The 23015-nt window shown below is 38.4% G+C and overlaps 1 long non-coding RNA gene across 3 annotated transcripts in view; it reads right to left on the reverse strand.

Annotated features, from left to right (window-relative positions):
- Positions 1 to 207: 207 nt before the first annotated feature.
- The window catches only part of LOC141728937 (uncharacterized), a 33553-nt gene continuing 10745 nt past the window's right edge, over positions 208 to 23015 (reverse strand). For 2 of the 3 annotated variants that reach the window (XR_012580194.1, XR_012580192.1), the window contains 2 exons: positions 6994 to 7136; positions 208 to 730 (listed from right to left, as the gene is read on the reverse strand). This is a non-coding gene — a long non-coding RNA (uncharacterized LOC141728937). Of the gene's footprint in view, positions 731 to 6993; positions 7137 to 7960; positions 8053 to 23015 lie in introns of those variants that run through there. The other variant, XR_012580193.1, reaches the window with a different exon arrangement.

A 23015-nucleotide genomic window follows, 5' to 3' on the forward strand; every position in this document is an offset into this window, starting at 1 on the left:
CAATAAGACTATTTTTCACAATTATCTCCTTTCAGATGTGTCCATAATATTAAATTGTTTTTTCTTGCAGAGAAAAACATTGTTTTATATTAATTGTGACCATAAAAAAGTGAAGGCACTACAATGTGAGAATGAATTCACACACAAACATACTTTGAAAATAAAAATGCTAAATTACACTTTATTGCATAAGCTAGTTAGCTTGGTACAGTGCAGTTTTTACAACAATGATATATCGAATTAATACAAATTTTCACAGGCTTGAATGAACTCTGTGCTGAATCAGGAAGGTACTTTTTACTATTTTCTGAAAGTAACTGAACTGCTGGTCTCTTCATCAAGAAGACAAATAATATTCCCCTGATTGTTTCACATAATTAAGGAATATGCCATACATAAACAAATTTTTTCATTGGCATAAGGATAATTTTACCCCATGTTCTCTATATTCTGAGACAGCTTGAATGCAGTTGGCTCAAGATAATAACCACATTTGAAGAATAAACTCTAAGTTAGTTTGTTCTAACAATCACCACTCACTCTCCAAATCCACTTACTTTTGGGGGTGATATAGATACTGTTTATCAAATGTCATGGTTCAAGATTATTTCTCTTCACAGTGGCCTTCAGCATTCAGGATATTCTTTTCTCTCAATGACAGAGTGAACATGCTTAGAACAGCCTCAGTCTTCATGATGTCAGATAAAAGTTAGTTCCATTCCATTATGATCTGGGATTAAGGAAAAACCAAAATGAATGTTAACCATGTTAATCCTTTAAATTGTCAGATTATGAATGCTTTGTTGACATATTTAATAAATCAGACAGAATATTTATATTTTTCTATTCAGAGTGGAAACTACTGAAGTTAAGTTAGAAGTTCTGTGTTGGTATTTTCCTAAAATTCTGTATTAGATAAACAAAGCATAATCACTCCTTCCCTATGTCAAACCTGACCACATGAAGAGATATCGTACAGGGAAAATACAATTGTCTTGGCTATACTTCTTTCTACAGTAACATTGGCTAAAAGTAAAATTGATAGCATTTAAATTTAAAAACAAAAGGTAGATTAATCATAGTTTGAATAGAATATGAGCTCCTTTGAAATTTTTACCACAGTTGCTCAACACTTGTAAATCAGCCCTTGATTTTTGAAATGTTTATTACTCCCTCCAACATAGCCACAGGCTCAAAAGAGTTGTTTTTAATAACAACAGTAATAATTTCAACACAGTCCCCTTTTTTTTCTCAATGCCTTGTTTACTTTTGAACTCAAAAGAGAAAAACAATTAATTTAAAATAATTTTTTCCTACTTGGATAACATTTCTATTATTGTAGGAAGAAATGACCCTGAAACAATACCATTTTGGTATTTAGTCCATCAGAAAACTCTTTTGGTCACTTGTTTTCTTGATTTTTGTCCATGCAGACTTCAGTTTAAAGGAACAAATATCTATGCATGCTCAATTGCTAGGGATCAGTTTATATTCATATTTACAGACTATATATTATTCTGCTGGCATGGACCCTCTATGTCCATGACGTGCATCAAGTGGCACACACAGCTGCACAGAATTTTTTAGCTCAGAATATTTTAAGACCTCACCAGAAGATGCTCCCCTTATGTGGACCATATCTTCTCATCTGCTTAACACACCCTGTGTGATGACCACCCTCTCATGCAGGTCTCTGGACAATGTTTATCAGGTATCACTGGAGCATATTGCCTGCTGCCCTTTTAGAGTATCTGATGTTCAGAGAGCCTTGGCATGATATGGCTCATCCTTTGGAAATGGGTTCAAGTGAAATGGAAAGGCTTTGTCAGCCTGCAGCAAAACCCCAGGATGCTGGCTCCAACAGTGACCACAAATAGATATGAACAGAGAATGTGAGAAATTAAAAGCCAGTAGCACTTCTCAAAAAAACGTTTCTCACCTCCAACAAAAGGAACATTATAAGGCAAAGGTGATTATATCTAATAACTTTTGACAGGTTTTTTTGCCAATGTGTCCAGTTGCTCTTGAAAGACATTAACTTTCACAAGATGCTGTAGTGAGGTATTTCACAGACTATTTACTTGCTATTTGAAGAACTCCTGACTTTTACTTACTTTGGGCCTACTATTTTCCAACTTAATTTCATTCCCCCCAAGCCCTTGTATCAAAAGAGACTTTTGGTCAGTCTCTTTTCAGTGTCACTCTTCATTGTACAGCCTTCCAACTAATCTTCCTCACTCATCTTTCCCCCATCTTGAAGAATCTATGTTTATTTAGTTCATACTCATACAGAAGCTGTTACACTCTGGAGAAATCAACTCTGACATCTTTGCTGGGGATGCTTCCCAGCATCTCATCACCACAGCCCTAAGAAGTTCCCCTACCCTTTTTCCTGAGGGCCAAAGGAGCAGTTCCCACAAGTGTGAGTCCCACTGGGTTCAGGACAGTCAGGAGAGCAGTACAGAATCACTGAGTGACACTCAGGGTCCAGAGGCTGCAGCGATGATGCATCCCATAGCCAGTCACCAGGGAGGGGACCTGGGACCAAGGGGCTGTGTCTGGGTGGTGAGTGACTGTCCCAGCTCTATGTCCCTTGAGCAGGGGTGGTGAGGTGTAATAGAACTGAGGTAAAGTGGCTCCAGAGCTTGTCTCAACCTCTTAGTGCTGTGCTCTTGCAGTGCTTATCAAATGTTCATTAAAGGCTGTTCCCTTGCATGATCTCTGTCCTTCAGGGAAGTGTCATGAGCTCCTTTTTATGGCCTATTCAGGTGTTATTGCTGGTGGATTTTCTCAGGTAGGAAGAGTGAGACATGGTGCACCCTGTGGAAGGAGTTATTCTCTGTGCCCTAACCACAATTTCCTGAATTTTCCAATCACATCTACTTGAACAGTTCAAGAATAAACAGAGATCAAACTAGTAAGTCTGTAGTGCGGACATCCAGGACCAGAGCCCTGCAGAGAAATAGAAAGAAAAACAAGATGACAGTGAGGATGAGCCAGCCTTATTTCAAAAGGCTTCAGAAGGAGAAAATCAGATAGACTGGCAGTTACCTGACCTTTAAGCCAAGTACTTGTGTGGGACAAGAAGAACTGCCTCCTAAGACCAAAAGGACATTGACTTCTCGAGTGCCCTCACAAGCTCCCTGGCTTTTCCTGGGGAAATGACCAGCTGTCAGTGACCACATCTGTGTAGTTACATTTTACATTTTCACCTTAATTTTGTCTACCTTCTATTCTGTTTTTATCCCCTCTGCCTTTTGTCACCTTCAAGTTTTCAGAACCAGAATAGAAGACAGTGATAAACACTGTTAATTGCCCATGCAGGCTCATGGGCATGCAAGAAAACATAAATCTATGAGCTGACTAAAACAATGTAAGAGATAATTTGATAATTTTTCTAGTGCTATTGCTCTTATTAAATGATTTGTCTGTATGGATTTTTACAGGAAGAGGTTTCCCTACAGTTGTCAAGAATTAAATTTTGAAATGGTTGTACAGGGAAGAAACCACCCATTAGCTGTTGCCAAACAGGGATGTTTCATTGGCTGCTTCAAAGCCAGTTACTGTCAAGTACTTTTGATGAAGAGACCTATGATTGCAAAACAGAAATCAAGAGACTGAATGGCCCTGACAGCCTTTTTGCACCGAAGTTGCTTGTTTAAAGCAAGTTCCAGTCAAGAATAATTGAACTCAGCTGAAATTAGAGTGTTGCTCCTTAGCTCTGTGAAATGAGGTAGATGATCACAGCCCGTTTCCCATTAGCCCAACTGTCTGCTCTGCTAAAACCACCTGCACAATTGAAACTAATTGGTGCCCTCAACAGCAGTATCAACAGAGAGGATAAGATTAAATAGTAATGGATTATGAACTATATCCTCCCCCTAAAGACACGATACCTTTAGATACTGGCAAGCTTGCCTGGTTGGAGCTTGGAGTAGGGCTGAATTCACACCAGTGGGCTGCCAGTCAAGATCCAGTCACAAGCAGAAATGCAAGTCTATGCACAAATGAACATTAACAAGGATATATTTATTCAGCTGGAATATAGGCAGGCCTAGAGCAGGGGAAAACACATCCTACTCTATTTGAATTGGAGGGATCAAAGTGATATGAGCCCCAGAGCTATCAAGAGGCCATCAGACACAAATCTCATGAGGGTCTCCTAAACTCCCTTTCCTCCAGGGACTCATCAGTGCAGCAATAAAAAGCAAATGGCATTGAGTCATAGAGCAGCACATTTACAACAGGTTGAGAGTATTTGTGCTAGGTACAGCGCTGCTGCTGGTAAGAGCAGCCTCTGACAACCAACTGGGCTGTTTTCTCCCATCAGTGGGAGCCAGACCACTGAATTCTGATGCAGCTCTTCTTAGAAGAGGAACTGAATCAGTTCCTCTTCTAAGCTGGCCAGTTGGATTCATCCTGCTCTATGCTGTGCTCCTTCTCAAAGGGCAGTGTGTAAGAAAGGCATGAGCATGTCATTCAGGGACTGCATCTTAAGGAATTTTTTTGGACACTCATAAAAACATGCTTTTTTGCAGACTCATAAAATGGCTTTTTCAGATATCTGTATACTTGTGCTTCTCTGTTACTCTTTTTAATATGGCAGTTTATACTTTGAATTTCTATAGGGTGCTTTTTTTCTAGGACTGTGAAAAGATTAAAAGACACCACCAAAGAAAACTTCATACTGCAGCTGGAAGAGAAGAAAAACTTTTCTGCTTGTGTAGCTGTTTTCCCTTCTCTACAGGCCAGTTTGGAGTTCAGATCATCAGTTCCTGAGTCAGGACTGAATGCCAGGTATCCTTCCCTACACTCCAACAAACATTAAACATTTGCTCTATCCTTATTTGATGCCTCAGAGGGGTTGATGCTCTGACACAGTAGAGAGAATCATTTACTGTATTGTTCTGCCTACAGATATGACAGTTCAAAGCATTATACTTTGTGCTTCTTCAGATTTTCCTGTGTTTGTTCAACAGAGAATTGCTACTCACTGACAACCTCTGTTCAAAAACATAAAATATCTGAAACACAGCTGGAGTGATATCTGTCAATGCATCGACATGCACAAGCCATAAAGTTGTTCAAAATAAATTGTAAAAAGCAGTTTCTGGTTTCAGATAATGACTCCACAACACAAAGTTTTCTCTCAGAGCATTGGTCTAAGATACATCAGACATGTGGTGCTCTCTCGGATGCACACAAAGGCCAGATTTCTCAGTAGTGATTAGAGTGCACAGCTGCTCCTGATGTGTCTCTTACAGTCAAATTTTCAGATGACTTATTTAGCAAACTGATCTGCTTTGAAAGTCCAGCCCTGGATATGAATGATAAATTGATTTTAAGCCCATATTCTTTTTCATAAAAAGAAAAAGTCAAAGGTCAACAGTAAATTGCTTTGCATTAAAAAAAAAACAAAAAACAAAAAACTGAACTTCTGAAGAGGTGGTACATTAAGCACCTGTAAACTTTCCCTCAAATGTACTGATTACACTAGGATAGAAAAATTCTTAAATTTGTGAGTTTTTAATGCATAATTCTCCCCTGAATTTTCATGCATTTTAAAAAATTTGTGTAGGAAAAAAGAATCACCAAAACTACAAAAAAAAATTTTAAAAATGCCTAGGTTTGCACATGAAAAATCCCCCACATGGATTGAAAGAGAACGTCAAAAAAAAAAATTCAAAGTGAATGTGTAAAACACATTCCATCTTCGACTGAATGCTCATGCATCTTTATTTTCTCAGACCTTAATATGATTTTCTTTTCAGCTGGCAGTTTCTTTTATCTGCCCTGGAGTAAATGTAAATGGCTCTGCTGATTGTTTAGGTACTGGTAAAGAGGTGAACAATGGCATCAGCAGGGCAGGTGTGAGTCAGCTGGGGCAAGGCTCCTGCTATTCCGAGTCTTGCATAAGGAACATGAGGAACTACTGCTGATTTACCTCTCAAAGCATCAAAGATACAGTCTGCAAGCAATAACAACTTTCTTGCAGCTCTCTGTTCATTTCTGAAGCAGCACAGAAAAATTAAATATTATAGATCCACCATTCTCTTCTTTCTTGAACTTCTTTATAGTGTAAAATCCCCCTTCTACCATGGTTATGAAACTAAATTTCCCCAATCAACAGATCTGTGTTTTCAGTCTAATCAGATCAGAATGGATGTCAGGATAGGTTATATCTACTGATATTTTCATTTTAAAGATAAAAATACTTCTGGACAGGCACATTTATACTAGCAGTGCAAAAATTTATTTTTACAAAGTTCCTACATTCTTGTTTGCATCTCACAACAGAACATGAGCAAAAAGGAAATGTTATCTAGTACTAAAACAGAGAAAACTGTTGAAAGCAAATACATTTAATTGAAAAGTAGCTTTATTTGGGATATTTCTGGATCATACCTCACTTTGCAACTATATTTGCAGACTTTGTGAACATTATAACCAAAGAACAAAATCTAATTATGCAATCCTGAGCATCCTGATATTCATGTTTAATGAATATAATAGCATTATTCAAATCTATCCTTCACTTTGATTAAATACCCTTTTTAAGAAAAATGCATTGAAATACAACTGTTCTTTTAAAGAATTCAAGAGATGGTGTAGCAAAAAAAAAGAAAAAATCCTGATCAACTGTTTCAATTTAAAGAGCACACAGTAAAACCATTAGAAGATAGAGCTACATGTCTTTAGAATACATAGCAATAAATAAATTAAATCACCCAGAACAAATAGCACCAGCTGCTCCACAGACAAATATAGAAACTTGGAAATATAAAGGATAAAGTACTTCAACCTAAAATAAAATAAACAGTAAGAGGCAGTGAAATGTTGTCTTAGTCTCAAAGCCGTATGTTACCCATTTATTTTGTACTGAGTCCATTTATTTTTCTCTCATGCTCTTCCCTCTGTGCACTCAGTGCATACTAAACAGTGTAACATGAACCATACCACACTGCCTTCAAACTTGATGGTGCCTAGGCTTACCTGTGACTTTGGAGACAAGGGTTATTTTCAGGTTTGGAAAATTCTCTCTCCTTTCCCTCTCCTGCCAGCAGCATCTGCAATGTCATTTGTGAGCTGGTTTTGCACCAACTTTATTGACCATTCTCATGGTAAAAGGAAGAAAGCTGAAAGATAATTAGATTTTGAGTCTGGGTGAGTAATTTTAAGAGCTTTGTTAGTCTGACTCCAGGATATATTTTGTGTCAACCTCAGCTTTGTTCATTCAGTATAAAAGGCTGCATGCAACAAGACAGGATGGTTCAGCTTCACAGGGTTATGGAAGGGTAAGGGGTGATATCCTCAGAGTTTAATTATGTCAGCCTTAATTTGAGTTTCATCATCATAAGTGTAAGTTAACATGTTTAAAGTTGACAAAACTGACCTTTCAGTAAGCAAAAGCAATGAATTCCTTTAAAAGATGCTGGCTAAATGAAATTGATAGCAATAAAATCATTTATACTAGGAAATGTATACTTCAACATTAAACCAAACCAAAACAAAGTACATCATCTTCTCAAAACTACTGTGAAAATAATAGATTTCCAATTTTGTTACAAATAAAGGAACGATTTTTACAAAATACACACAGATTTTTCTATGAAGTGTTAGTTATCATGAAATCCTGAGGGTTAACATATCTTCTTTGCATCTGCAATAAATAGAAGGTAAAAGAGCAGGAAATCAACAATTTTGGCTTAGGAGATGGTCACCCACAAAAGCAGTGTTTTTCTGAGAAGCTTGGTGTTTGTGCAAAGTGTTGCAGCTCATCTGAGTTTGACCACAGCACCCAGAGGCCACATCCTCAGACAGTGAGACACTTTAAGGAAGGCAACTATTAAATGTCTCTCAGAGGTGGAACAACTTGGATATCCTTTAAACTGATATAAATGCTCTGACAGTGCTGCAATGCTGTCACAGCTCTGAGAAGGTAGAAAAAAAAAAGAAGTACCTTATGGAAGGATCAATTTTCTCCCTGCAGCTTCTTCCTTTCCTTCCCCTGAGCTGGACTGTGTGTTTTGTGTACAAGCTGCTCACTACTAAATCCCCCCCAATCCCCTTTTATCCATTATGTACATTTATATCTCAAATATTTTTTCACATTCCTCAAAGCTTTCAATTTTTTTTCTGTACTTATTAACTGTTATGAGATCTTCAGTCTTCTCTCAATGGTTTTTCAAACCTTCCAAGCATCTCTAGATACTCTAAACTTTTTGTGTCATTTTCATCTCAGTTCTCTCAGGTCTTTTAGTAACAAAAATACATTATTCACCTCTATAAAATTTAACTATGGAAAAGTTCAGCTGTCCAAATTGGTCACCACTAAGTCAATCTGTAGAAATAGACATATCTAAAGGGTAATGTGTCTCCTCTTAAGACAGGCAGCTCTTTTGTTGTCAAATAATTTCTAGACATGTAAAATCAGGCCTGTATTTTGCCAGATCCAGCCTTTCACCCTTTTTGTCCTCTGTATTTGCAATTCTATTTATTAAATGGGATTTAAAACCCTCCATAGAGAAAGATAAATGCAAAAATATTTACTCCATTTACTTGGAGTATTTTTATGATGCACTTCTTTTGTATAAATAGCTCAGATTTCATTGCCTTGTTTTGCTTCAATATCAGATTACAAATTCATGTCTAATTTGCTGTCCTCTCTCTTCCCTAAGGTCTCTTTTAGCTTTACTGCTCTTTCCATCCCACTTAGTATATGTTTTCCAGTTTATTTTCTCCCGCATGCTTTAATTCTCATTTCTGCCATCTGAAACTCTTTTTACAGTATTGGAGTCCTCAGGCCTTTTTTTACTTTTCTCCGTTATATCCCTTACAAGACAGTTCATGTCCTTGAAAACAAATTAAAAGAACTACATATCTCAATCCTCTGTCCAAACTAGATTGTTTCCTAATCAAGAAGCTATATAGGTCTGGCAAACTACTCAAATGTTGTTGTTGGAAAGTGAAGTTTTGATGGGAATTGTGATCAAAACCTCTTTTACTGAAATTCATCACATATATCACAGGCAAGCTGAGCAGGGCAAAGCATTTCTGACCACTTCTAATTCTAATTTATTTTTCAGCAGCAGACTGGTTTATTTGCTGTAATATGCTAAAATTTTCAGTGACAGCTGGAATGTGGGTTTAGACAGCCTTTGCACTGTAAAGTTCATTTCTGCAACAGGGAATAGGAGGAGTTGTTTTCCCTCACCCTGAAGAAGAAAATCTTAAGCCAGAACAATGAAGAAGATCAGATTTAAGAAAATCTAGAGGGGGAAAAGCAGAGGTAATCATAGCAGATTCTCTTAATAAAGAATATACATAAGTTGATAATCTTTGCCTGCCATCTTGGAGTCCTTGGACAAATCTGAAGAAAAAAGGTCAGAATTATTTCATATTGAGTACACAATTTTATGGTTTATGCATTCACATTTTTAATGGGTGAACATTATGAAAAAGAACAGGAACACTACGAATTATAATTTTATCATGATATAACCACACTATGCATAAGACACAGAGGTGAGAACTGGAAACTGTGGTATTGATAGTGTTGCTGACTAGCTGTGGGCCTCAGACAAACAAAGAGTGGGTGGTACTTACTACACTGCCTGCAGTATTTCAAAACAGGGAGAGAACTGACTTTATTCAGGAGGGCATTTTGTTGGTTTTTAGGTTTGAAGCTCAAAACACTGCTGAAGGCAGGTGTCATAAGCAAGTACTATGCAAATCTGTCTTTTCAGTTTTGTCATTAGACTTCGCAAACTGGCTTCCATGGGATCCTTTTTCTTAAGAGTAAAGGTTTAACCACTGATAATTACTGACTCCAGTGTACCCTTCTTTTCTTCCCTCCTGCATCAGAATCAAAGGTAAAGCTTCCATTGCAGGAGTCTCCTTTCACCTATGTAATGATGTGATGAAGTAGGGAGTACAAATGCAAAGAAAGATGATCAAGAAGAAAAACTTCTGTAAGAAAATGGTTACAGAATTATAAAATTAAGGAATGCATATTACTTCTAAAAAATGGAATTCAAACTTTCTATTTAAAATAAATAAGATTATGACCTCATTCTAAAACAAAGGATGGGAGAAATTAGCCATTTCACAAAGTCCAGTTTTCCAACTTTCAGGCAGCCATGCCTCAGCTGTCTGGTTTGAAAGAAATCTGAAAACATGTATATCATGCAGCAAAGGATAAAAAATCTTCCCAATGCTCCTTCAGAAAGCCAAGCCTGAACTATGCCCTAAGTAAAAGAGAGAATCTTGCTAATACCTCAGGTCCCTGTGCTTTAGCTGCTAAATAAAACTCAGAGAGAGTCCTAAGATAGACACAGACTACAGGACTGCTGCTAATTTAAATTCAGGAAAGAATTTTCTCTTAAGCTCATACCTGGCAACTGCCAGCTTTTACACTGACTGTGTGATCAGAGCACAGGAACCAGACCCCTAAGGATGTAAAGCCATTAAAGGTACAATTTCACCCCATCCACGTCCCCTTGCTCACCTCCAAGGCTTCAGAGGACAGTGAATGCAGACTGTAAGAAAGCCAAATACAGACCAAGATAGGAAACTGATGGCTTCTTTCTAACCAGTGCTGAATAGAAACTCAGCAACATGGGCATGATTGAATGATTTTCTGTCAGTAGCATTTATTTGGGAATAGCAACACACACGCATGTGAAAACTGTCATGGCAAACTTGTGCCCCAGGACAAAATGACTTTCCAGGATCCTATGACAAATCTCACTTCAGGAAATCTCCTAATTAATATGTGGTCCCTTTCCAAAGTATATCACATTACTTAAAAAACCAGTTTAAATTACTCAGTCCCTTCCCTCTTTCTCAGACAGTTCCAGAAACAGACTTCTTGGATGGATAAGGAGCCTTCTTCCAATTTCCCCTCTAAATTTATTCATGGCAAAGGTAAAGTCATTTGATCTTTTGCCAAACCATCCTTTAACTTAAATAATAATACTCCTTCCTTAATATTTACCTCTGTAGTATGTCATTCATTCATTTAATTCATTCAGTTTAAAATAATCCTTATAAATAGGGAAATGTTGTAGCTATAAAATGAAAATGCACTATGATGACCTTTACTAAAATCTGGCACTAACCTGATTTTATTAAGTATTAGAAACATTATAATAGATATTAAAATGTAGTGATATTCCCACATTATGCAAATCTATCTGGACTCATTTATATTCTTTTTGTCTTTTCTTTCTACATGGTCCAGTTTCACAAATGAAGAAATTTTAATAGTAAGCCTAGATTTTTAGAGAATAATTTACATATATGTGTCTGCAAATAAAAGATGAGAAAATACATGTTCAGAAAGTTCAGTAGCTTATGTAAATGACTACCTATTTCTGCAGTCACTCTTTCAGATAATAATTATCACAGTTGTCTGTACAAATTAGTTACTTAAAGGTACATGCATTTTGCACCCAGTCAGAAGAGAAATTGAAATCTGGACTGGGCAATTAACAAGTCCACCCAAACTTGTCAATGCTATTACATTCAGTAGACTGAATACTTAGCAGCAAACTACTAACCTTCTCCTTCATGCTTTCTGTGGCTACTAAACCTACACTGAAATACTTTGCATTACCTGTACAGCAGGTGCTTGACCTGTGTTTTTTATATCCATGTGTTATCAAGTTTGCCTATAATACTGTATATGAATAATACCAGTAAAACAGTCTGGTAAAAACTTCTCTTCCTCTCACTCAAAAGATTGTAAAACCTGGATTTTCTAAGAGTATGAATTGACAAAAAAAAGGTTTAGGATTTTCTTATAAATATCATGTCCTTAAGGCAAATGTTTTGTGTGGAGTCAAAACAGAAACATGCATTGCCAAGAAATTCTGACCCCATCACAGCCTCTGTCTGTAATATTGTTCCTTGTACTGAGAGCAGAACCATATGTTTATTGAGACAACAAAGTTCATCCATCAACACAGATGACCTCTAGGATGTCTCTGCAGAGTCACAGTGTGGTCAAGGTTAGAAAGAGCCTCTGTTAGAATCCCCTGCTTGAGCAGGGCTACCAAATGCAGGCTGTCCAGGGCAAAATCCAGACAGCTCTTTAACATCCCTAGGGATGGAGAATCCATCCTTAGTCACTCTTGCATTAAAAAGTGTTTCCTCTCTTTCAGTTTGTGCACATTTTTTCTTGTCCTGACATTAGCTTGGCCCAAAAGCATCCTGTTTACAGTCTTATGATCTGTAGCAGGTCTGAGGAAGAGACACTTGTGACACTTTTGACTGCTGGTGAAAGGCACGATCTCCTCCACTTGCAAGTTTTTGACTTTCTGCATCAGCATGATGCAGTTATTTTCATTGTGTCAAGCAGACAATTTCTTCCTATGCAGAACTACTACTAGACCATAAACCATACACAAAAATTGGGCCTTGCCACCTTTTAGTGCCAGAAACAGTCATGGAGGGAGAAAAAAGTGTGTTTTCAAAAGGAAGAGTTTCATATAAAGAACAAAATATTAGCTTTTTAACCCATGTGATACCCTAGCAAAGAAAATATCAATACCCTATTGCAAGTGGTGAAATGGTTAGTGAACAACATCACAATGGTCAGGATATTGCTCTGGGATTAGCTGAGTTTACAGCTTATACATTCCATAGTTTCTCTTCAATAATAAAGTGCCTAACATGCATTTCAGCACAGGGATTGCCCATGTAGTACTTTAATTCCAACAAAACTTTGAACAGACAGTTTTAGCCATTACTTCTGTACTGCAACATTATATTTTCAGTTATTAAACATCAAACTGCAGATTCACAAACATAAATACATTATTTTAATAATCAGGTTTTGTTCGTAAATGAAACTACTCATGAAGAGACTTCTTATTTATAAAAAAAACATTCATTTAGATAGAAATTAATATGAATTAATAAATTGTGTGATTAATTAATAATTAATTAAATTAAATAAATTAATAAAAGTATTTGAATTAATAAAAAATAATTAATTTCTTCAAAGTTTTGTTAACAGGTTGTTAAGTCCCTAACTCCCATAAGAAAAAGCATTCTGAACTTAGGATATACTAGATAGTGGCTTTGTTACTCATGGCTTTTTTGTTACAGGTCACAGTCCTAAGATTTGTGCCATATATTACAGCTGTTGTGCACAGGCATTCATTCATCCACATTTGGTGACATGCAAAGAACTGTACAGTATGTTAAAATGTATCTTTATTGACTTCCCCTCATTGCTCAGGACATGAGGCATTCAAGATTTTTCAAGATTTCTTGTGAAACACTGTTGTCCTTGAAGCTTTACCATCCTACAGGGATTTAAACATCGTTTGTCTGCATTTACAGCGTTATCATGTCTGCACATAAAAGTATTGTCCTTAGCTTTCCTCAGAAATAAGTATGTAACTGATGAGATATGCAGTGCACCTCTTTATCCTGTGGAAGTCTTAAGTGCTTAATATGTTTCTGTGAGTTCTGTGTAACATAATGGATCAGCTTTATTTGAACATAAAATGGCATTGTGGCTTTCTGTGTTTTACTTGAAGCATGGTAATTCTCAGCCTTTTTCAAAAATCATTATGTCTTTTCTGAAAATTCTTCTTTTCTCACTTCTCAGGCTCAGGTTCTTACTTGCTCAGTGAGAGATGGGAGGCACTTGTCAACCCACGACAGCAGCCTTGGAGGAACCCTGGCCCCATTCTGAGAGCTATTCTCTGTGAATATCTCAGGACACATTACCAATAATCATTTGTGTAATTGCTCCAGGAGATCATATTGTTTACTATTTTTCAAAGAAAATGTCAGTTATAATCATCAAGAATATTATCAAGCTGTCATGTTTGCAACATGTTGTGAAAATAAATATTTTTATATTACCATCACTTGGTATTTGAATCAAGTAATAATACTAACATTTTCTTTGGAATCTCCAAGGTATTTATTCTGTTTTGTTATGATTCAGATCAATTATGCTGCATATAAATTAAACTTTTAACTATGTTGTTGCAGAGGCTATATTCCTTTTGTTTCATCTGGCAAACAAAATCTTTTTTGTTGTAGCTTGGTAATTCCATTCTTCATTTGATGCTCTCACATGGGAAGAATGCTTTTAAAACTCATCAAGTCCTGAAAATTCACAGTGGAAATACTCTTATTGCTTTTGAAGCCAAAAGAGAAAATACATCATAAAACAAACTGTCTACACTCTGGATGCACATATTCACTCTGTACTACACATATTCAAATCACAATAAGGTATCAAGGACAAAAAACAAATATATTGATTGTAGATAATTTCCTTCATCAAATCTTATAGGAGCAAAACCTAATCAAATAAAAAAGCCTTCAGTCCATCTTCTATATTAATTCCTGTTTTCCTTGCTTTTGTCTTGCTAGTTCCAAGATGTTTCTGTTCAATGCAATTATTCTTTACACTCACTCTCTATCATACTGTCCTAGGTGCCCAGAAGCACACCTTGGACAGATAATGGCTCTGCCTTTATAAGCAACATTTCAGCTTTCACATCATAAAGGAAAATTGAAATAACATTTCTGTTGAAGATTTGCAGTTCCATCTTTATATGGTAGATTTAAATGGTAGACCAACCAAATGGTAGATATAAATGGTAGACCAACCAAATCTTTCTCTAGCATGAGCTATCAGTGCAGCTGCTGTTTTACCAGTTGATAACTTCAATTTCCTCCTAGATATCCTCTTTGGCATGTGCCACTGGCAGTGTATACTAATTCAGCTCTTAAAATCTTTTGCATTGCCATGGAATGTTTGAGCAAGTATATGATGGATTCTTGTCAGATAGTTTTTCATAATTAATGTTATGTTGCTTGAGATTCCTGACAGCATTTTGCATTCTAACAGTGTGTCAACAAAATGTGAAATGTCTGGTGCATTGTTGTAGTGCCTTTAGTTGCCCAAGTTTTCTCATAACAAAGTTAGGGGCAAACCCAAACAAGAAAATTATGCCTCCCTCAATTTTTGTTCACAGTCTGAATTGCGATGGCTGCAGTGAGTGCATCTCCAGCTGTTGTCAACTGCCCTTTTGGCCCTCAAAAATGCCTAGGAGCAGCAACATCTCTGCTTCTAAATATGCCAGATCTGGCCTTAGGACTATATCACTGACTCCTTTGCATTTCTTCAGCTGAACCTGAAAGACAATGTCTAATACTGAAAACTGAGCAACTTATTCTGTGCTATATAAGTAATTCTTAAAGAAACCAAAACATACAACAAAAACCCCACATAAAAGTAAGAGATATAACACACTGGCTATAGTATAAAATCATCCGTGTCTTTTTTTCACCTGCTTATTACAATTCTTCTCTACTTCTACATATTTTGATTCTAAGCTTCCTTATGACATTTGAAATGTTATACATAATGCTGCTTTGGCATTCTCAGTGAAGATTTACCTACCATATTGCTGAAGCTCAGCTACTCTTCTGGCCCTTTAATGGAGGGAAAAAACCAAAAAAGCAGAAATGCTGTTTTGAAGAGAAAGCCTGAAATACTTGCTTTTAGCTGCCTTTTTTTTTTTTTTTTAATAAATTTCATTTTAAGTATAACTTAAAGCACCAGCACGGGGCTAATTGGATGAAAAGCAGCTTGCCATAAAAGGGTCATCAGGTCCTTGTGGACACCAGGTTGAACACAGACCAGGAATGTGCTCTGCACTGGACCATCTTTCACACAAGACAAGGCTCAAAGAATGGGGACTGTTCAGCCTGGAGAAGAGAAGCATCAAGGAATCTTATCAATGATACACCTGACAGGAGGGTGTAAAGTTCTTAGTTGTATCCAGAGGGCCAGAGGAAATGGCCACAAAAATATAGAAAACTTCATCTGAACACAAGAGACTTTGATATAAGATTGGTCAAACATCAGAGCAGGTTGCCCAGAGATGTTTTGGAATCTCCCCACCTGCAGATATTTAAAAGATGTTTGATTCTGACTGTGAGAATCTTTTTGTAGCTAATCCTGCTGTAAGCACAGAGGGTCAGAGGGCTGGAGCACCTCTCCTGTGAGGACAGGCTGAGAGATATGGGGCATGTAGGGGCAGGACAAGGGGGAACCTTTTTAACCTGAAAGAGGGTAGATTTAGTCTATTAGGAAGAAATTCTTCACTGTGAGGATGGTGAGGCACTGGAACATGATGCCCAGAGAAGCTGTGGATGCCCCATCCCTGGAAGTATTCAAGGTTGGATGGGACTTTGAGCAACCCTGGGAAGGTGTCCCTGACCATGACAAGAGGTTGGAACCAGATGATCCTTAAAGTCCCTTCCAACCCAAACCATTCTGTGATTCTACATTAAGAGGCCCATTCTATAAATTTCTAGTGTATAGCATGCTAAGCATAATACCCACTAACTTACTGACTCCTAATAAATACTGATTTGTTGCTTGAAACCTGAAGGCATGGCGGAGGATTTGAGGGTAGCAAGACAGGGAAACTAATTTGCTTTTTTTTTTCTTGAAAATCCTGAAACTACTAGTTTAAAGAAAATTCTTATTAAAGTATGTTTTTATAACAACACACTTTTCTAACTGACAGAGAGTATATGTGCCAAGTTTGAATAACTTAAAAGATTAATAAATCTGGATTAAAATCATCTGGCTTCCCACCCTACATAAAGATGTGCATTGCATATATAAGACTCCAACAAACACTGTGGATTTATACTTTGTAGAACTAACTGTTTTCTCATGGGCATCTTCACGTGGCTCTTTCACTTCTTACAAGTGACTCCAGAACTGCCATTATGTACCAAATTTCCAAGTGCAAATTTATCAAGGACTTGCAAATAAGTACAAATAAGCTCCATAATAATATCATATGTCTTGTTAAACCCTCTCTAATTTGCTGCATTCAATCTAGTTTTACAAACACAATACTTTATTAGCACATTATTCATCATGGAAATATCTGCCTATGTTATTCATTGTAGTGAAATATGTCATGATGTGGATTTACCCCAGAGATTTTCATTCTCATTACTTCTATACTTACCCAGTTTTTACACCTTGAATGCCATCATGTTCTGAAGACTGTCAGTGACAATGGGACAAAACAAAACAGCACCAGAGGGTGGATGGGCTCTAGAAAGACCTGTATCATTACTCCAATTAAATTACCTATTTTGAAATTTTACTTTTTCTTTCTTAAGATTTCAGCAGTAAGCAATGCATCCTTTTCATCTCTTCATCTTCTCATTCACTAAGAGACACCATGGTGATATCTTCATATCTTTATATTACAATGTTTTTGCACTGTAAAGGACTATTAACTAAATTTCATAATAATCTTTTCCTAAGCACCATTAACATAATTAACAGCCTGTTAACTAAGACATTAGAGCTTCAGCATCACATAATAAATTGTAAGTCCACAGCTGGTAAGAAACCCTTTCAGGAGAAACACTGCTCAGGAACACAACAGCTAGAACTGTGAAAATCTGTTTGTTCAGTGGTGGAAAACTTCCAGTGTCCATTAGAGAAAAACAAATGTCTGACTCAAACTGCTCCTAAAATGTGCTTATACAAGTATCATGCTAAGGAGCTGCACTTCCACCAGCCAGAGCTCCATGAAAACTGGTTAATTATTCTTTTAAAGACTGCCTCCTTAACAGACATCGTTTTGCTACGATAGCTATATATTGGATCATTAACTGCCCTTCAGCAACAATTATTTGATATTATGGTGAACTAGTCAGAGAAACTTTAAATAAGAAAACAAAGATTTTTCTGGTCATTAGGAAGCAGCTAAGGCAAAAGCTATCATGACCATGCATTTTGAGATACCTTGAGTAAATAATTTGCTAATAGCTAGTATCCTTTAAGTTTCCTTAGTAATTTTAAAACAAATGCACTAAACAACTGTTCTAATTCTTATGCCAGGTTTGCCACGTAAGTCCTAAGTTTATGAATTTTAATTTCTTTCCCCTTTTTAGAACACTACCACACTGTTATAACAACATTAAAGGACCATAGCTCAAGACTCTTTCTCACATACACCAGTGCCTTTTCTTATTTGTCTGGGGAATGAGCTGCTGTTAAATTAACTCACATGGTGTGACACACTTCATTCAGCCCTTGCCACAAGAACTGCCACTGCAAAAGTTGCTGTGTCCTACTTAGGAAATCAGCTCAGAAACAAGCTGCATAATGGCACCCTTATGGGAACATTAATAAACTGCTGACCACTTAGACCACTTTAGAAAATCTAGGGGCTATGTGGCTGCCAAAATGATTGTCACTATGTTGTCATAATATGCTAGAGCAAAACAGTCAATAGGGTTTTGAAAATCTGAGATGAGCTTCACTGTCCATCATGAGTTTTCCCATAGAATCAGATCTTAACACTACAACAAGACATGAGTTGCAGAAATTATATGTATCAAAAACCACATAATTTGCCTTTAAGCATCTTTTACTTTTTCAGTCGTTAAAACAATCAATTCCTGTGTCAATCCAAAATGAGCTGTTTTACATGAAAACCTTCTCTGTTCCTCTCCTGAGCCGTCATGCTCCCTTGTTGTATGCCTTTCACTTTTTTATCTTGGTAAAGCAGGATAATAAAAAAAGCAAGCAAGCAAAAAAAGAAATTACTGGATCTTCTAGGGCTTGTTTGGTTGGTTTTTTATGGTCACTCAGTGTATGAGCAATCAAGGATGAATGCACAGAACAGCAACAAAATGAAGGTGAAAGTGCAGAAAACGCTGCTTTGCTCTTTTAGTCGCTGAATTTTCTAAGGCAGTCACACTTTTGGTAACTGAACACCATCATTTTGCTACAAGTGTGGAAAGGAACAAGAGTATCTTCTGTTTCTAACTTCAACTCACGTCCCCTTGCCAATGTCCTGCACTATCACTGCTTTTGGCATGGGCTTAATGCTCTACTTGACCTCCAGAAGATTTTCAGCCTTTCTTTGCTCAGAAAGGAACAAAGCTTTATCTTGAAATCTGCAAGTCCCTCCTCAAGGCTCACTTCTACAGTTCTTATGAGCGCTGCAAGTGCAGCAGCACATGGGACAGCTGAGCAGGTACTGATCACAGCCCCCAAACGCCACTAAAACAGCAAACATAACGCATCCATGGAATAAGAACTGCATCCCAGGAAGAACACACAGCCAAGACAATACTGTAATTTATCTCACATTTGTATTCTAGTATTAAAGGAAAATAACAAGAGTTACAGATAAAGAGAAAACACAGTGCTGTCAGCCATTCTTTCTCAAAGGGAGTCAGCACAGCACAGCTCCCAACAGGCTGCAGAGCAAGGAGCATTACACATTATTGGGTCTGTGGATTTGCTAACATCTTTTACAAAATCATTTAGATCCTACTTGTACTGCCTCAAATATGGTTGCAACCTCACATAAACCTGCATCTTTATAATTCAAGTTTCTTTGCTCTTAAAAAACAAGGAAAGATTTTAATGCTTAAAGGCATAAAATTATCTTCTCCCATTTCTATATTTCTTCGTGTGAAAATTCCAGGTGCTTGCTATACTTTCAAAAATCCTTCTTCTGGGTAGAAATGAAGGATGTGAAGGAATAAAGTGTGCAAGAAGAGAAGATTTTTCTCCTCAAACAACCTGACACTGGATACTGAAACCCCAAGGGGCTGGTCCTTCGCTCATTTACTCACAAGAACACTGCTCAGTTCAACACAAGATATTACAATGAAGTGATCTAAGGTGTGTCTCCAGAGTCACAGTACTAAGGAGCAGAAAATCCATGTGAAGAGTGGAAATTTTAGGAAAAAACCGTGTTTTTGTGAATTTCTTCCTCCATCTATCTTCCTGATAGGCAACTGTAAGTGTTGGAATTAATACCTGCTTCATTCCATCTCAATGGATAAAAGCCAAATTTTTGAGCCTATAATTTCAGCACAACATAATGAACACACAGTTCTCCAATATCTGCCTTGTAAATAATCACAAAAGCAGTCATTTTTCAGATTTCCATCACAAATATTACTGTGTCTCTTCAGTCCACCCATCTTCCCTGAAGACAAATAATTTGATATAACAGGGAAAATAATTTGAACATAAACCAGAGTTCATGCACACAGGGGAAATCACTAAGGAAACCAAATTTATGATCACTGTTCAGTGAATAAATAGCTCTTTGATACACACTATAGAATAAAATAAATATATCTGCTAGTTTGTTAGCACTTATTGCACAAGTAAATACAACACACATAAGAAAATTAAATCTTTACCAAGAAAAAAATATGAATTGCCATTAACATTCAGAAAATCTGTCTATTGAAGTGGCATTAACACATTCTTAAATATCTTTACATATATTGATCTGTCAAAGAGTTCTCTAAATCATTATTTCTTGATCATGATTCTATGTCTACACCTTCCATTTCACTGATGCTATCTGTGGCTGAGATTGGGATCAGCTCCAGAGCAGATGACTCTCACTGAAAACAATTCCCAGCTGAAGGGAGTAATGCACAAAGACAGTGAGAGGCTCTAATGATCAAAACCAACACACTGAGCTGCAAGTCTGAAGAGGCAGCGAGTCATGTAGGGTCTGATTTATAAAGAGTAGATGCTGACTGTGCCAAAGAGCAGAATTTCTGGGCAGGCTAGTCCCCTGAGATGACAGTGGCCGTCACTTTGCTTCCACAGGGCTGGGCTAACATGGAGCAGGATGATGAGCTCCCTCACCAGCAGAGACACACAGCTCCCGGGCAGCAGCTTCCCTCTGCCTCAGCCCCATGCTGCTCTTCTTTGCCCCCTCTTTCCTGCAGGAAAGAATTCATATCACCTCTGCTCCAGGGGGCAATCACAGACCCTCAATCTACTGATAAAACCCTCCCCTTGTCCTCCATGCAGAGCCTGGCAGTGGCACTGATTTGGGACCACAGCTTGAACATGCACTAGTCTGGCAGTGCCTCCATCCACTCCAGGGTTTCATAGATGTCTTGGAAGAATGACTTCACGAGTCCCTAAGAATTCATGTAGGTACATGAAAATTCAGCTCTATCATAACAAAAACAAACAAACAAAAAAACCCCTACCAAATCTACCAAAAAAATTAATTTGCTATCTTTTATTCTTGTACAGTTTGAATATCATAAGGCAAAACTGCAGAGCTCAATTTGCTTTATCACAGCACGGCTGGGGGAGTCCAGCTAGGATTTTTGAACATTTGGGCGTGCACATGGTAGACAAGTGGCTCGGAGTTTGCCACGGGGAAATTTGCACTGATATCACTACAACAGAAAATTTGTAAGTGTGGAGGCAGCTCTGGGATGCTGCTAGAGGAAGCTGGGGGCTCTGACAGACCAGAAAGTGTGGCTGAGGGCATTATCATTCCATCTGTCTTTCTCTCTGCAGAGCCAGCCTTCCCGGGGCAGAGCATGAGAGACGAACGTACCTGCTCTGGGCACGGATGGGGCTGTGGGCACAGATGGGGCTGTGGGCACGGATAGGGCTGAGGGCACGGATGGGGCGCTGGACACGGATGGGGCGGTGGGCACGGATGGGGCGGTGGGCACGGATGCAGCTCCCGGCACGGATGGGGCTCCCGGCACGGATGGGGTTCTGGGCACGGATGGGGCTCCCGGCACGGATGGGGCTGTGGGCACGGATGGGGCTCCCGGCACGGATGGGACTGTGGGCACGGATGCAGCTCCCGGCACGGATGGGGCTCCCGGCACGGATGGGGCTCCCGGCACGGATGGGGCTCCCGGCACGGATGGGGCTCTGGGCACGGATGGGGCGCTGGGCACGGATGGGGCTCCAGGCACGGATGGGGCTCTGGGCACGGATGGGGCTCCCGGCACGGATGGGGCTCCCGGCTCTCGGAGCCGCCCCGGTGCCCGCGGGCTCTCGGAGCTGCCCCGCAGCCGCCACTCCCTGCGCCCGGGCAGCCGAGAGCAGCAACGCCTCGGAGCGCGGCTGCTCCGTCTGACACAGCCCATCTGCCAAAACCCGAGTGAGAAAGGCAGCGAGATTACACAGGACCCGTGGTTGTATTAAGGGGATGTGTAAAGTCACGCTTTCCAAGGAAAAAAAATATGCAGTTAAGTCAGTTGCTGTGCCTCGTATTTGTGCGCAGTATCTGTGGCAGTACATTCAATTAAAGTTAAAGAAAAGGAAATAAATCTCAGCTGGTGCTCTGCCTGGATAAGTGCCCGAGCAGGAAGTAGAGTTGTACTGTCTAAACGATTTATGTTTGTGATCAATTAATAGAACAGATTTTTCTGTTGATTCTGCACTTTTAGCTGATAATTATGGAACATTTTGGGGGTGAGGAGCTGCCACTCTTATTGAGATAAATTTTCCACTCTAAACAAACAGGAGGCAAAAATAACACTGTATCTTATCAAATTTTTATGGGGAGAAGTGCTTTTAAAAATTCATTGTTTCACATCTATTCTGAAGTTCCTCTTGGTTTTATAAATATGGTTTAGAATACTTTTAAGTACACATACTTTGAAGTATTAAAAAAGTACACATACCCATTGCGACAACAGACAAAATAAATCCTTGCATAAAACAGAGTTCCGTTTGTGCACATTTTTTTTAATTAAACAATAGTGGTCTGGTATGACATGGAACCTGGCATAGGAATTCTAGTTTTTCTACAAGATTTTTGCATAACCTTGGGCAAACCACACCACCTCTTTGTGTGTTATCTGTGAGGGTAGGGAGGCATGGAAAGTCAATATAGCCCTTCCTTCCTTATCTTACCTAAATGCTGAGAGGAGAAAATACGAAGAGTAGGTTTGGCTTCACATGTGGTTACAGCTACAGAAATGAACTAAAGAAGGTCAGGGTACATGCCAAGTGCTGGTCTGCAAGTTTCCACCCAACAGTAACATTTCCCAGCTGTTACCCCAAGGTAACAGGTACCCACAGTCCCTAACACTGTTTTTGGCTTTGCTGTCTCAAGCATTGCCCAGGAAGGGCTCAGGGGTAGCAAGGGCAGAGGTCTCTGCAGTGGTAGCCTGGATGTGGCAGTCCTGATTTA

The sequence above is a fragment of the Zonotrichia albicollis genome, chromosome 4 (assembly GCF_047830755.1).
Source record: "Zonotrichia albicollis isolate bZonAlb1 chromosome 4, bZonAlb1.hap1, whole genome shotgun sequence".
Lineage (NCBI taxonomy): Eukaryota > Metazoa > Chordata > Aves > Passeriformes > Passerellidae > Zonotrichia > Zonotrichia albicollis.